Below are 12500 nucleotides of genomic sequence, written 5' to 3' on the forward strand. Positions count from 1 at the left end.
AGTCCTCTCTTCTCCTCTACACAGACCCCTCGGATGTCCAGTGGGTGTCTGAATGACCCAACCTTTAGCTTCCGTCGTCAGAATTGTGGTATTCTTTGTCAACATTCACCTCTTCAGTATAAGAGCCTTCCGCTTGCAATATTTTGATGATGGTAACTGGGGTGAAACGCTGTTAACGTCGTCTCTTTCGCCGTTCGTATGGAGAGAGTTAAGATGTCTTGCTATAGCAACTGTTCCCAGGAGTCTGGGTGAGGCCAGATCGACTCCTTCATGACGCAAAACAACTCCTGCCACTGTTGGTGTCCTTCGTATGTTGGTTATTGCGTATCGATATGGTGGATACATGGTGTGTGTGTGTGTGTGTGTGTGTGTGTGTGCGCGCGCGCTTGGAATTCAGTGGCAGGGTAGATCAGTTTGGTTCAAGCTGAAAGCCGTTTTCATCGTTTTGGCCCTTCCCCAGAAGAAAACTGCCGGAGGCGACTCTCGTTGAGGAGTAAAACTGTCACCTGACACAGTAACTCTGGAATGTTGTTGCAGGTTCCTTTCCAAATCAATGCCAACACAAAAGTAGCAGGAGTTCGTTTTTTTGTGATTTTTTTCCGTTCCTGTTGAAGATGCTACGAACTGTTGTGTTGTCGTCTGTTTTTCTCCCAAAGACTTTCTGTTTTCTTTTTTTTTTCTTCCTCGTGTGTCCTGTCTTTATTACACTCCCCTCCATAAAGAGTGGAGTGTGTGTTTTGGGGGAAAAGAAAATATTTCGTTTTCATGACGTCAGTGTTCATGCATTTAGCCCTCTAGAAGTGTGTGTGTGTGTGTGTGTGTGTGTGTGTGTGTGTGTGCGTGCGTGCGTGTGTTTTCGCCCGCGCGCCTGCGTGTGAAGTATTGTGTCAACAATATATATCAGTTTATCGGCAACCTGACTTTGACCTTTGACAAGAGAGAAAATAAGCTTGTTAGAAAAGGGAAAGTGCGAAGGATATATATTTTTTTCTAAAGTGTTAAAAGAGATAAAAGAAGAATGTCGTCGTCAAATGAGAATTATCTTTGTCCACGTGACGACATCAGAGCCCCCAAAAGAGAACCCACAGGAAGAACCAAGCTGGCGTTCGTTACAAGTGACAGGTTTAGTTGTTTATCGCTCAATATCCACCCTTATTAACGAGCATCGATTTAGTCAGCGATCACAGGAAGCGTGACCCAAGTTTGGTCCAAGCTCGTGATCAGGATAGTTTACCCGGATCAAGCCAGCCGATTGTCGATGATGGCAACGGCACACACTGTTATCGCCCTGGTCTGTGCCGCTTGTCATCTTGTGTAAGGGGTGGGTGGGGGCGGAGGGGGGGGGGGCGAGGTGGGGGGAGAGGGGGCAGCGGGGTGTTGGGGTGGGTGAGGGAAGTGGGGAGTGGTTACGTAGTGGCTAGGGTGTGGATGTCATGTTATTAATACAGCCTCGGGCTGATTATTTTACTAGCCACGCCCCTCTTGTCTCTCTCTGTCTTGGTGTCTGTCTGCCTATCTGCATGTCTGTGTGTCTGGCTGACTGTCTGGCTATCTGCATGTCTGGCTGGCTGGCTGTCTGCCTATCTGCATGTCTGTGTGTCTGGCTGTCTGTCTGGCTATCTGCATGTCTGGCTGGCTGGCTGTCTGCCTATCTGCATGTCTGGCTGTCTGCCTATCTGCATGTCTGGCTGGCCGGCTGGCTGTCTGCCTATCTGCATGTCTGGCTGGCTGGTTGTCTGCCTATCTGCATGTCTGTCTGTCTGGCTGGCTGCCTACTGCATGTCTGGCTGGCTGGCTGTCTGCCTATCTGCATGTCTGTCTGTCTGGCTGGCTGTGTATCTGCATGGCTGGCTGGCTGTCTGTCTGCATGTCTGGCTGTCTGCGTATCTGCATGTCTGGCTGGCTGGCTGTCTGTCTGCCTATCTGCATGTCTGTCTGGCTGTCTGACTGTCTAGCTGTCTGCCTATCTGCATGTCTGTCTGTCTGCTTATCTGGCTGGATGGCTGTCTGTCAGTCTGGCTGTCTGTCTGTCTGGTTGTCTGGCTGTCAGTCTGTCTGTCTGGGTGGCTAGCTGGCTATCTGCGCATCTCACTCTGCCTGTCTCTGTGTTTCCATGTCTGTCTGTCTGCCTGAATCTCTCTCTTTAAGAAGAGCGTCTGTTTTCTTCTTCTTTTTCTCATAGATTCTACATATTTGCGACTGCCGACTATTCTTGTGAAAAAAAAAAAACCGAAGAGAGAGAGAGAGAGAGAGAGAGAGAGAGAGATTATTCAAAACAAATCTAAAGTCTATAATCTCTCTCTCTCTCTCTAAAGTCTATAATCTCTCTCTCTCTCTCTCTCTCTCTCTCTCTCTCTCTCTCTCTGTTTATACTTTTCTCTCCCCCTTTGCGTGCCTGTCTCTCACAGTCTGACTGTCTCTCTGTCTTTGGTCATGTCTGTTAATTTGTCTGTCTGTTGCACTTCTCTGTCTGTCTGTCTTTCTCCCTTTCCCTCTATTCCTCTCTCTCTCATCATCCCCACCTCTCACTCTCGTACACATATGTCTCAAGGGGTGGAAGTGGGGAGCGTATGGACAGTTGTTGAAAATAAATACAAAATACAGTGCTATTTTAAACGTCACGTTCCACAGAATAACGAAAGAGAGAGAGAGAGAGAGAGAGAGAGAGAGAGAGAGAGAGAGAGCACACAAAATTAAAAGCAAACTTTAACAACACAGCTTTGCCAAAGCATAACACCGCCGACACCACAAAGAACACCGGCAGCCACCAACCACGTTAACACCAGGACAAACAACCACGTTAACACCAGGACAACCACGTTAACACCAGGACAAACAACCACGTCAACACCAGGACAACCACGTTAACACCAGGACAAACACCCACGTTAACACCAGGACAACCACGTTGACGCCAAGACAAACAACCACGTTAACACCAGGACAACCACGTTAACACCAAGACAAACAGCCACGTTAACACCAGGGCAAACAGCCACGTTAACACCAAGACAAACAACCACGTTAACACCAGGACAACCACGTTAACACCAAGACAAACAGCCACGTTAACACCAGGACAACCACGTTAATGCCAAGACAACCACGTTAACACCAGGACAACCACGTTAACACCAAGACAAACAACCACGTTAACACCAGGACAACCACGTTAACACCAAGACAAACAACCACGTTAACACCAGGACAACCACGTTGACGCCAAGACAAACAACCACGTTAACACCAGGACAACCCCGTTTACGCCAAGACAAACAACCACGTTAACACCAGGACAACCACGTTAACGCCAAGACAAACAACCACGTTAACACCAGGGCAAACAGCCATGTTAACACTAGGACAACCACGTTGACGCCAAGACAACCACGTTAACACTAGGACAACCACGTTGACGCCAAGACAACCACGTTAACACCAGGACAACCACGTTAACGCCAAGACAAACAACCACGTTAACACCAAGACAAACAGCCACGTTAACACCAGGGCAAACAGCCACGTTAACACCAAGACAACCACGTTGACGCCAGGACAACCACGTTGACGCCAAGACAAACAACCACGTTAACACCAGGACAACCACGTTAACACCAAGACAAACAGCCACGTTAACACCAGGGCAAACAGCCATGTTAACACCAGGACAACCACGTTAACACCAGGACAAACAACCACGTTAACACCAGGACAACCACGTTGACGCCGAGACAAACAACCACGTTAACACCAGGACAACCACGTTAACACCAAGACAAACAGCCACGTTAACACCAGGGCAAACAGCCACGTTAACACCAAGACACACAACCACGTTAACACCAGGACAACCACGTTAACACCAAGACAAACAACCACGTTAACACCAAGACAAACAACGACGTTAACACCAGGACAACCACGTTAACGCCAAGACAAACAACCACGTTAACACCAGGACAACCACGTTAACGCCAAGACAAACAACCACGTTAACACCAGGACAACCACGTTAACGCCAAGACAAACAACCACGTTAACACCAGGACAACCACGTTAACACCAGGACAAACAACCACGTCAACACCAGGACAACCACGTTAACACCAGGACAAACAACCACGTCAACACCAGGACAACCACGTTAACACCAAGACAAACAACCACGTTAACACCAAGACAAACAACCACGTTAACACCAGGCCAACCACGTTAACACCAAGAAAAACAACCACGTTAACACCAGGACAACCACGTTAACACCAAGACAAACAGCCACGTTAACACCAGGGCAGACAGCCACGTTAACACCAAGACAACCACGTTGACGCCAGGACAACCACGTTGACGCCAAGACAAACAACCACGTTAACACCAGGACAACCACGTTAACACCAAGACAAACAGCCACGTTAACACCAGGGCAAACAGCCACGTTAACACCAGGACAACCACGTTAACACCAAGACAAACAGCCACGTTAACACCAGGGCAGACAGCCACGTTAACACCAAGACAACCACGTTGACGTCAGGACAATCACGTTGACGCCAAGACAAACAACCACGTTAACACCAGGACAACCACGTTAACACCAAGACAAACAGCCACGTTAACACCAGGGCAAACAGCCACGTTAACACCAGGACAACCACGTTAACACCAGGACAAACAACCACGTTAACACCAGGACAACCACGTTGACGCCGAGGCAAACAACCACGTTAACACCAAGACAAACAGCCACGTTAACACCAGGGCAAACAGCCACGTTAACACCAAGACACACAACCACGTTAACACCAGGACAACCACGTTAACGCCAAGACAAACAACCACGTTAACACCAGGACAACCACGTTAACGCCAAGACAAACAACCACGTTAACACCAGGACAACCACGTTAACACCAAGACAAACAGCCACGTTAACACCAGGGCAAACAGCCACGTTAACACCAAGACAAACAGCCACGTTAACACCAAGACTAACACCAAGAGCAAACAATCGGCCAACTTTCAAACAGTATCAATATCACCACCGTGAATCCACAACACCAGGATTTCAGGCCCAACAAGTCCGCCCCGGAAGCGAGGGAATCTGACCGCCATTATTTTCTCCTCCTCAGTCAGACCTTTAGTGGTGGTCTGAACGCTAGTCATTCGGATGCAATAAAAAACCGAGATACCGTGTCCAGCATGCACTTTGCAGACGTGAAAGAACACATGGCAAAATTGTGTTGAACGATTCACTTTGATGGGGATACTATGACACTGACAGGTAGAAAAAACAAAATAAAACAAAACCACGAAAAAAAAGAGAGAAAAAAAACCCAAATCAAAACAAAACAAACAAACAAAACAAAAACAGGAGTGATATGCGTGGCGTCGGGCTCTCCCTGGGGTGAGCAGTCCGAATTTCACACGGAGAAATTTGCTGTAACAAAGAGTAATAATACAATACATATAGAAAATGCATACCCGCATTATCACACTATGAAAACAGTTCTGTTCAGTTTTGGCTCTTCTCACGGCCAGAACACAGTTCTCCCAGGGACTGTACGTTTGTCAATCAAACAGTGGTTCTGTGGTGTAAATGATTCATCGTCGTCTTTTTCTGTAAAGTTTCTCATCAGAGCTGTGATTCGTGAGAAATTGAAACCGATATTTAGAAAGTGGAATGTTTTTTTATGATGCATACACTTTTCTGTTTGATGCTTATTCGTTTATTTCATTTTATTTTGTTATTGTTTTTTCTTTATTTTTTTCGATTGACATGTTTTCATTTTATAAATAAAACTATACATAAAAAAGCGTTTTCCCTTTTCTTGTTACACGTGGTCAGGTATTTCCTAAAAAATAATTTTTGGTTTGCCATTTAATTTAATAAAATGAACCAGCCTGGAAAACAAAAAACAACAACAAAAACACGAAACAATGCCACCAACGAGAATCAACAACACCGTTCTCAAACACAAACACAATACCTTCTGTACAGCTGATTCTAAACGTATAAAAGCCTTCTCAAAAACAAAATGTCTATAAACACATCATGTACATGAGCAGCAAAGCAAGTACCGTTCGGACCATTCCACACAAACACGCGAAGCGCTCTCCTGTGAAAGAAGGGTCGCGGAGTGGATGGAGTATGTGAGTGCAATCATTTTAACGTCGCTTCCATTTCCATGAGATGACAGAGCAGCGCCATGAATCATTCATGTCGGGACACAATCGGTCGGCAGTGCCACATGCGTCACGTGCTCTGTTTGGTGGACAATAAAAACAATGCGTGGGTAATATAGTTTTCTGTTGAATTATTCAGCATGTTTCGTGGCTTGCTCTCCTCCTTCTGTCTCTCTCTTTGTCATATTTCTCTGTCTCATACACACGCGCGCGCGCAGCAATCGTGCACGCATGCATGCGGTGTGCGCGCGCACACACATACAAAAACGCATGCGCACGCACACGCTTGCCCATGCAACACATGCAAACGAGGGATGAAACAGACATTAGGACTGAAGACATGTAAGACTTAAGAGAGAGAGAAAGAGAGACAGAGAGAGAGGGTGACAGCCAGAGACAGAGGCAGAGACAGACAGACAGAGATAGTGAGACCCCCCTAAAATGTCCAACTGTTTTCAATTGGATAAAAAGTGTGCGTCTCTTCGCGCAAGCCACTACAGATTACCCCCCGCACCCCCCTCCCACGCTCAAAAATTGTTGCAACATACCACATGACATCGCAGCACAACGCGAGGCAACACAACACAGCGTATCGGAACATTGCATGACATTCCGCAAAAGAAAACACTTCATTCACTTCATTGTACCTCAGCTCAGCACTGCCCAAGACATCAGGGTACACCCGACACAATACAATACAATACAATACAATACAATACAACACAATACAATACAATACAATACAATACGATACAATGCAACACAACACAACGCAACACAATACAATTCAATACACATGCAGTGTAGGGCAGTGCAGTATACAACACAGTCTCATTCCATAAACCATACGATGACTTATTCTACCCGTTCCTGACCTCTTCCATGTCATCCCATACGCTTCCGCATCCTTCTCTAAGCTGCCCTGCCATACCATACAGTACCATACCGTACCGTGCAGTACTAATACCATACCATACCATACCGTACCGTACCGTACCGTACCGTACCGTACAGTACAGTACTAATACCATACCATATCATACCGTACCGTAAAGTACTAATACCATACCATACCATACCGTAAAGTACTAATACCATACCATACCGTACCGTACCGTACCGTACCATACCATACCGTACCGTACCTAACTCACACCCCCCTTCCCTCTAGAAGCCACCCTTCATGCAGAAACAAGGACACCTTCCGAACTGCTACCAACATTGCAGCAACACGAGAACAACAAAACAAAACTGATAAAGGCACTGTTTCCAGAGACAGAGACAGACAGAGAGAGAGAGAGAGAGAGAGAGCGTGTGTGTGTGTGTATGTGTGTGTGTGTGTGCGCGCGCGCGCGCGTGTGTGTGTGTGTGTGTGTGTGAGAGAGAGAGAGAGAGAGAGAGAGCACAACTAAACTCTCCCTTCCAGTCCGTCACAGATTCCCAGACGGCTGTCGCCCAGTGAAGATCACCATTGAGCGAGGTGACGGCAGACATCCACACAGATAAAAGAGAACAACGAGTGCAGTGCGCTGTCTCTCTGTCTTTCCCTCTCTGTCTCTCTGTCTTTTCCTCTCTGTCTCTCTCTCTGTCTCTCACTGTCTCTCTCTCTCTCTGTCTTTGCCTGTCTCTCTCTGTCTCTCTCTCTCTCTCACTGTTTTTCTCTCTCTGTCTGTCTGTCTCTCTCTCCATGTCTCTCTCTGTGTCTGTCTTTGCCTCTCTGTCTCTCTCTCTGTCTCTCTTGTTCGATCTCTGTCTCTGCCTTTGTCTGCCTGTCTCGCTCTGTCTGACTCTTGTTTCTCTGTGCCTGTCTGTCTGTCTGTCTATCTGTGTGTGTGTGTGCCTCTGTCTGTCTGTCTGTCTTTCTCTCTCTCGCTCTCCCCCCCCCCTCACTCCCCCTCACTCCCCGTGTGTGTGTGTGTGTGTGTGTGTGTGTGTCCCAATCGTTTTGGAGTGAAGCTGTCTCCCCGTTCCACTTTTCTTTCTCCAACATCTCTGTGTCGTGGAGTGTCTGACACGGCCTACATTCTGTTCAACTCTTTCCGTGTGTTGTGACGTTTGCTGAGGTGATGTTTTCATGTTTGCCAGTCCCGATAGACACCTTCATTCTGTCGACGTGCATTCATCGTCTGGCACATTGTGTTGTGTTGTGTGTTTTGTCGTGTTGTACTGTATAGTATTGTATTGTAATGTGTTACATTGTGCTGCAGTGCAGTGCAGTGCATTGCATTGCATTGTATTGTATTGTACTGCAGTGCATTGCAGTGTATTGTATTGTATCGTATCGTATTGTATTGTATTGTATTGTACTGCAGTGCATTGCAGTGTATTGTATTGTATCGTTGTCACAACAGATTTCTCCATCATGAAAATAGGGCTGCTCTCCCCCGAGAGAGAGCGTCGCCAGAGTGCAGCGCCACCATGCTAAATATATTATATATTTGTGCGCGCGCGCGCGCGCGTGTGTGTGTGTTTGTGTGTGTGTGTGTGTGTGTGTGTGTGTGTGTGTGTGTGTGTGTGTGAGCACGCGCGCGCAAGTTTTTTTTCTTGTTTTTTGTTTTTTTGTGTGTGCATCAAGTTAGTTTTTTTCTACAAAATTTTGCTGGGGGACAATCCTTTTGGAGCAATGGGTTCTTTTACATGTGCTAAGTGCATGATACACACAGGACTTCGGTTTATTGTATCATCCAAACGACTAGCACCCAGACCACCACTCAAGGTCTGGTGTAGGAGGGGGTGTATGGGTGGAGGGGAGTAAAACTCAAGGTCGGTATATGAGACTTGAACCTGTGAACGCTCGCTTTCCTTTCTAGTCGGGGGCTTTACCACTAGGCCACCGATGTGCGATCGATCCTGTTTCTGACCGTCAGTGTGTCTGCTTGTCTGTTGTCTGTCTCTCTCTCATATCGTTTCTCTCTTCCTCTCATATTGACAGTATGTATCTCTCTCTTCCTCTCATATTGACAGTATGTATCTCTCTCTTCCTCTCATATTGACAGTATGTATCTCTCTCTTCCTCTCATATTGACAGTATGTATCTCTCTCTTCCTCTCTTCCTCTCATATCGACAGCCTGTATCTCTCTCTTCCTCTCTTCCTCTCATATTGACAGCCTGTATCTCTCTCTTCCTCTCATATTGACAGCCTGTATCTCTCTCTTCCTCTCTTCCTCTCATATTGACAGCCTGTATCTATCTCTTCCTCTCATATTGACAGCCTGTATCTATCTCTTCCTCTCATATTGACAGCCTGTATCTCTCTCTCTTCCTCTCATATTGACAGCCTGTATCTCTCTCTTCCTCTCTTCCTCTCATATTGACAGCCTGTATCTCTCTCTCTTCCTCTCATATTGACAGCCTGTATCTCTCTCTCTTCCTCTCATATTGACAGCCTGTATCTCTCTCTTCCTCTCTTCCTCTCATATTGACAGCCTGTATCTCTCTCTCTTCCTCTCATATTGACAGCCTGTATCTCTCTCTCTTCCTCTCATATTGACAGTATGTATCTCTCTCTTCCTCTCATATTGACAGCCTGTATCTCTCTCTTCCTCTCATATTGACAGCCTGTATCTCTCTCTTCCTCTCATATTGACAGTATGTATCTCTCTCTTCCTCTCATATTGACAGCCTGTATCTCTCTCTTCCTCTCATATTGACAATATGTATATCTCTCTTCCTCTCATATTGACAGCCTGTATCTATCTCTTCCTCTCATATTGACAGTATGTATCTCCCTCTTCCTCTCATATTGACAGTATGTATCTCCCTCTTCCTCTCATATTGACAGTATGTATCTCTCTCTTCCTCTCATATTGACAGTATGTATCTCCCTCTTCCTCTCATATTGACAGCCTGTATCTCTCTCTTCCTCTCTTCCTCTCATATTGACAGCCCGTATCTCTCTCTTCCTCTCATATTGACAGCCTGTATCTCTCTCTTCCTCTCATATTGACAGCCTGTATCTCTCTCTTCCTCTCATATTGACAGCCTGTATCTCTCTCTTCCTCTCATATTGACAGCCTGTATCTCTCTCTTCCTCTCATATTGACAGCCTGTATCTCTCTCTTCCTCTCTTCCTCTCATATTGACAGCCTGTATCTCTCTCTTCCTCTCATATTGACAGCCTGTATCTATCTCTTCCTCTCATATTGACAGCCTGTATCTCTCTCTTCCTCTCATATTGACAGCCTGTATCTCTCTCTTCCTCTTAATATAACTGTCCTGACAATTTCTCTCTCCCATTGACATTCTCTCTGTTTCGGCCTGTCAAAAGTTAAGACAAAAAAGAAGTTATTACCCCGTTTATACGGGGCTATGGCCTCAAGAGATTAAATTATCGGATTTTGTGTCTGCGTCTGTCTGCCTGTCTCTCTCAGATTGACTTTCTTCTCTTTTTCTGTCTCTTCCTGCCCCCCCCCCCCCCCTTTTTTTTTCCTCTTTCGGAAATCCATTCGTTCGTTCATTGGTTCTCTCTCTCTCTCTCTCTCTCTCTCTCTCTCTCTCTCTCTCTCTGTGTTACCGTCCATTGCTTTGCCCTAGAATGAATAAATAATCCTAGTCTCAGCCTCTCTTATTGTATCTGTCTCTCTATATCTCCGTCTCTCTGTCTCTGTCTCTCTGTGTGCCTGCCTGTCTGTCTGCACATGTGCACACAATCAACTGAAAATGAAGTCCATTTCGTGCTAATCTGTCCAGAATTAAAAAGTATTAGAGAGCAGTTTATTCCACGAAAATAGTGTGAACAGTTTTGCTTTTTACAGTTTATTTTGTTCATGTCTCCCTTGACGGACGCAATAGCCGAGTGGTTAAAGCGTTGGACTGTCAATCTGAGGGTCCCGGGTTCGAATCTCGGTGACGGCGCCTGGTGGGTAAAGGGTGGAGATTTTTACGATCTCCCAGGTCAACATATGTGCAGACCTGCTAGTGCCTGAACCCCCTTCGTGTGTATATGCAAGCAGAAGATCAAATACGCACGTTACAGATCCTGTAATCCATGTCAGCGTTCGGTGGGTTATGGAAATAAGAACATACCCAGCATGCACACCCCCGAAAACGGAGTATGGCTGCCTACATGGCGGGGTAAAAACGGTCATACACGTAAAAGCCCACTCGTGTGCATACGAGTAAACGCAGAAGAAGAAGATGTCTCCCCTGAAAATATAAACTATTGTAAAACGGTCTGGTTTATACCTGCACACAGCGTTTAAATTTCGTAGTGTTTCCTTGTCATGACCATTCCCTGCATCAAAGTACGACTTCAAAAAAATGTGTGCATTTGTACCCTCTTCTAAGGAGCCATGGCCTTTATGAATACAACATCTGAATCTGAATCTCTCTCTCTCTCTCTCTCTCTCTCTCTATATATATATATATATATATATGTACACACACACACACACACACACACATACACACACACCATATTGTAGTCAGTCAAAACTGTTTATTCATTCGTTTCTCAATAGACCAACGCCAGTTTCATAACGGAAATCTTTTAACATTCGAGAAGTCTCCACTGATACGGACACGCAAGATTTTTTTTCTTCCATTTTCGTATCAGAAACTTACTGCCCTGAATCAAGTGAGCCAGTGACGTGACGTGTTTGGCATTGACCCAGTCCAAGCCCCGTTATCTCATGGACCTGACTGTTAGCTGTGCAGTGCCGCGTGGATCTCGTGACTCACGTGCATCTAGGAAAGACACACACACACACACACACACACACACACACACACACACATGTATGTATATATATGTCATATAAACAGGCTTAGAAATTCCCAGATATTTTTCAGTTGTCCAGGGGACAAATAGGTTTTGAATAATCAAAGTGTCCTGCCAAATTTCTACATACTCTCTTATGATCTTTTAATAAAGAAGCGGTTTACAAAAGTAACCAGTGATAGAAGCCTACTTCTTGTTTTTGACATCACTCTTTTTGTATTTATTGGATATGTGTAAAGGACGAACGTATGTAATGTTTCAGTGCCCCCAGGGGGTACACGAAATGAAATCCTTGCCTTGCCTTGTTAACCGACATAACTCATTACACAAAAAGTATGTATTGCATTTGCAGTAGAGAGAGAGAGAGAGAGAGAGAGGGAGAGAGAGAGAGAGAAGGGGGATGGTGGTGGTGGAGGCGTTAAAGCGAAAGGGGGAGGTGGAAAACACGATTGGTTTGAACTGAGGCTGACTGGACTGGTCAGTCACCCTTCCACTGACAGCCCCAACCTGGTAACTCACTGGATAAACCAAGATTACTCCCACTTGTTCACCAGGTTTAGTTGTCCCGGAAAATCAGACTGGTGGGTATTTCGATCC

At 45.8% G+C, this 12500-nt stretch overlaps 1 long non-coding RNA gene across 1 annotated transcript in view; it reads right to left on the bottom strand.

Moving 5' to 3' along the window:
* The window catches only part of LOC143283141 (uncharacterized), a 105528-nt gene that overhangs the window by 2573 nt on the left and 90455 nt on the right, over nucleotides 1-12500 (bottom strand). Inside the window, exon 2 of the long non-coding RNA XR_013055356.1 lies at nucleotides 11747-11869. This is a non-coding gene — a long non-coding RNA (uncharacterized LOC143283141). The remainder of the gene's footprint in view (nucleotides 1-11746; nucleotides 11870-12500) is intronic.

Source organism: Babylonia areolata, chromosome 6 (genome assembly GCF_041734735.1).
Source record: "Babylonia areolata isolate BAREFJ2019XMU chromosome 6, ASM4173473v1, whole genome shotgun sequence".
Classification (NCBI taxonomy): domain Eukaryota; kingdom Metazoa; phylum Mollusca; class Gastropoda; order Neogastropoda; family Buccinidae; genus Babylonia; species Babylonia areolata.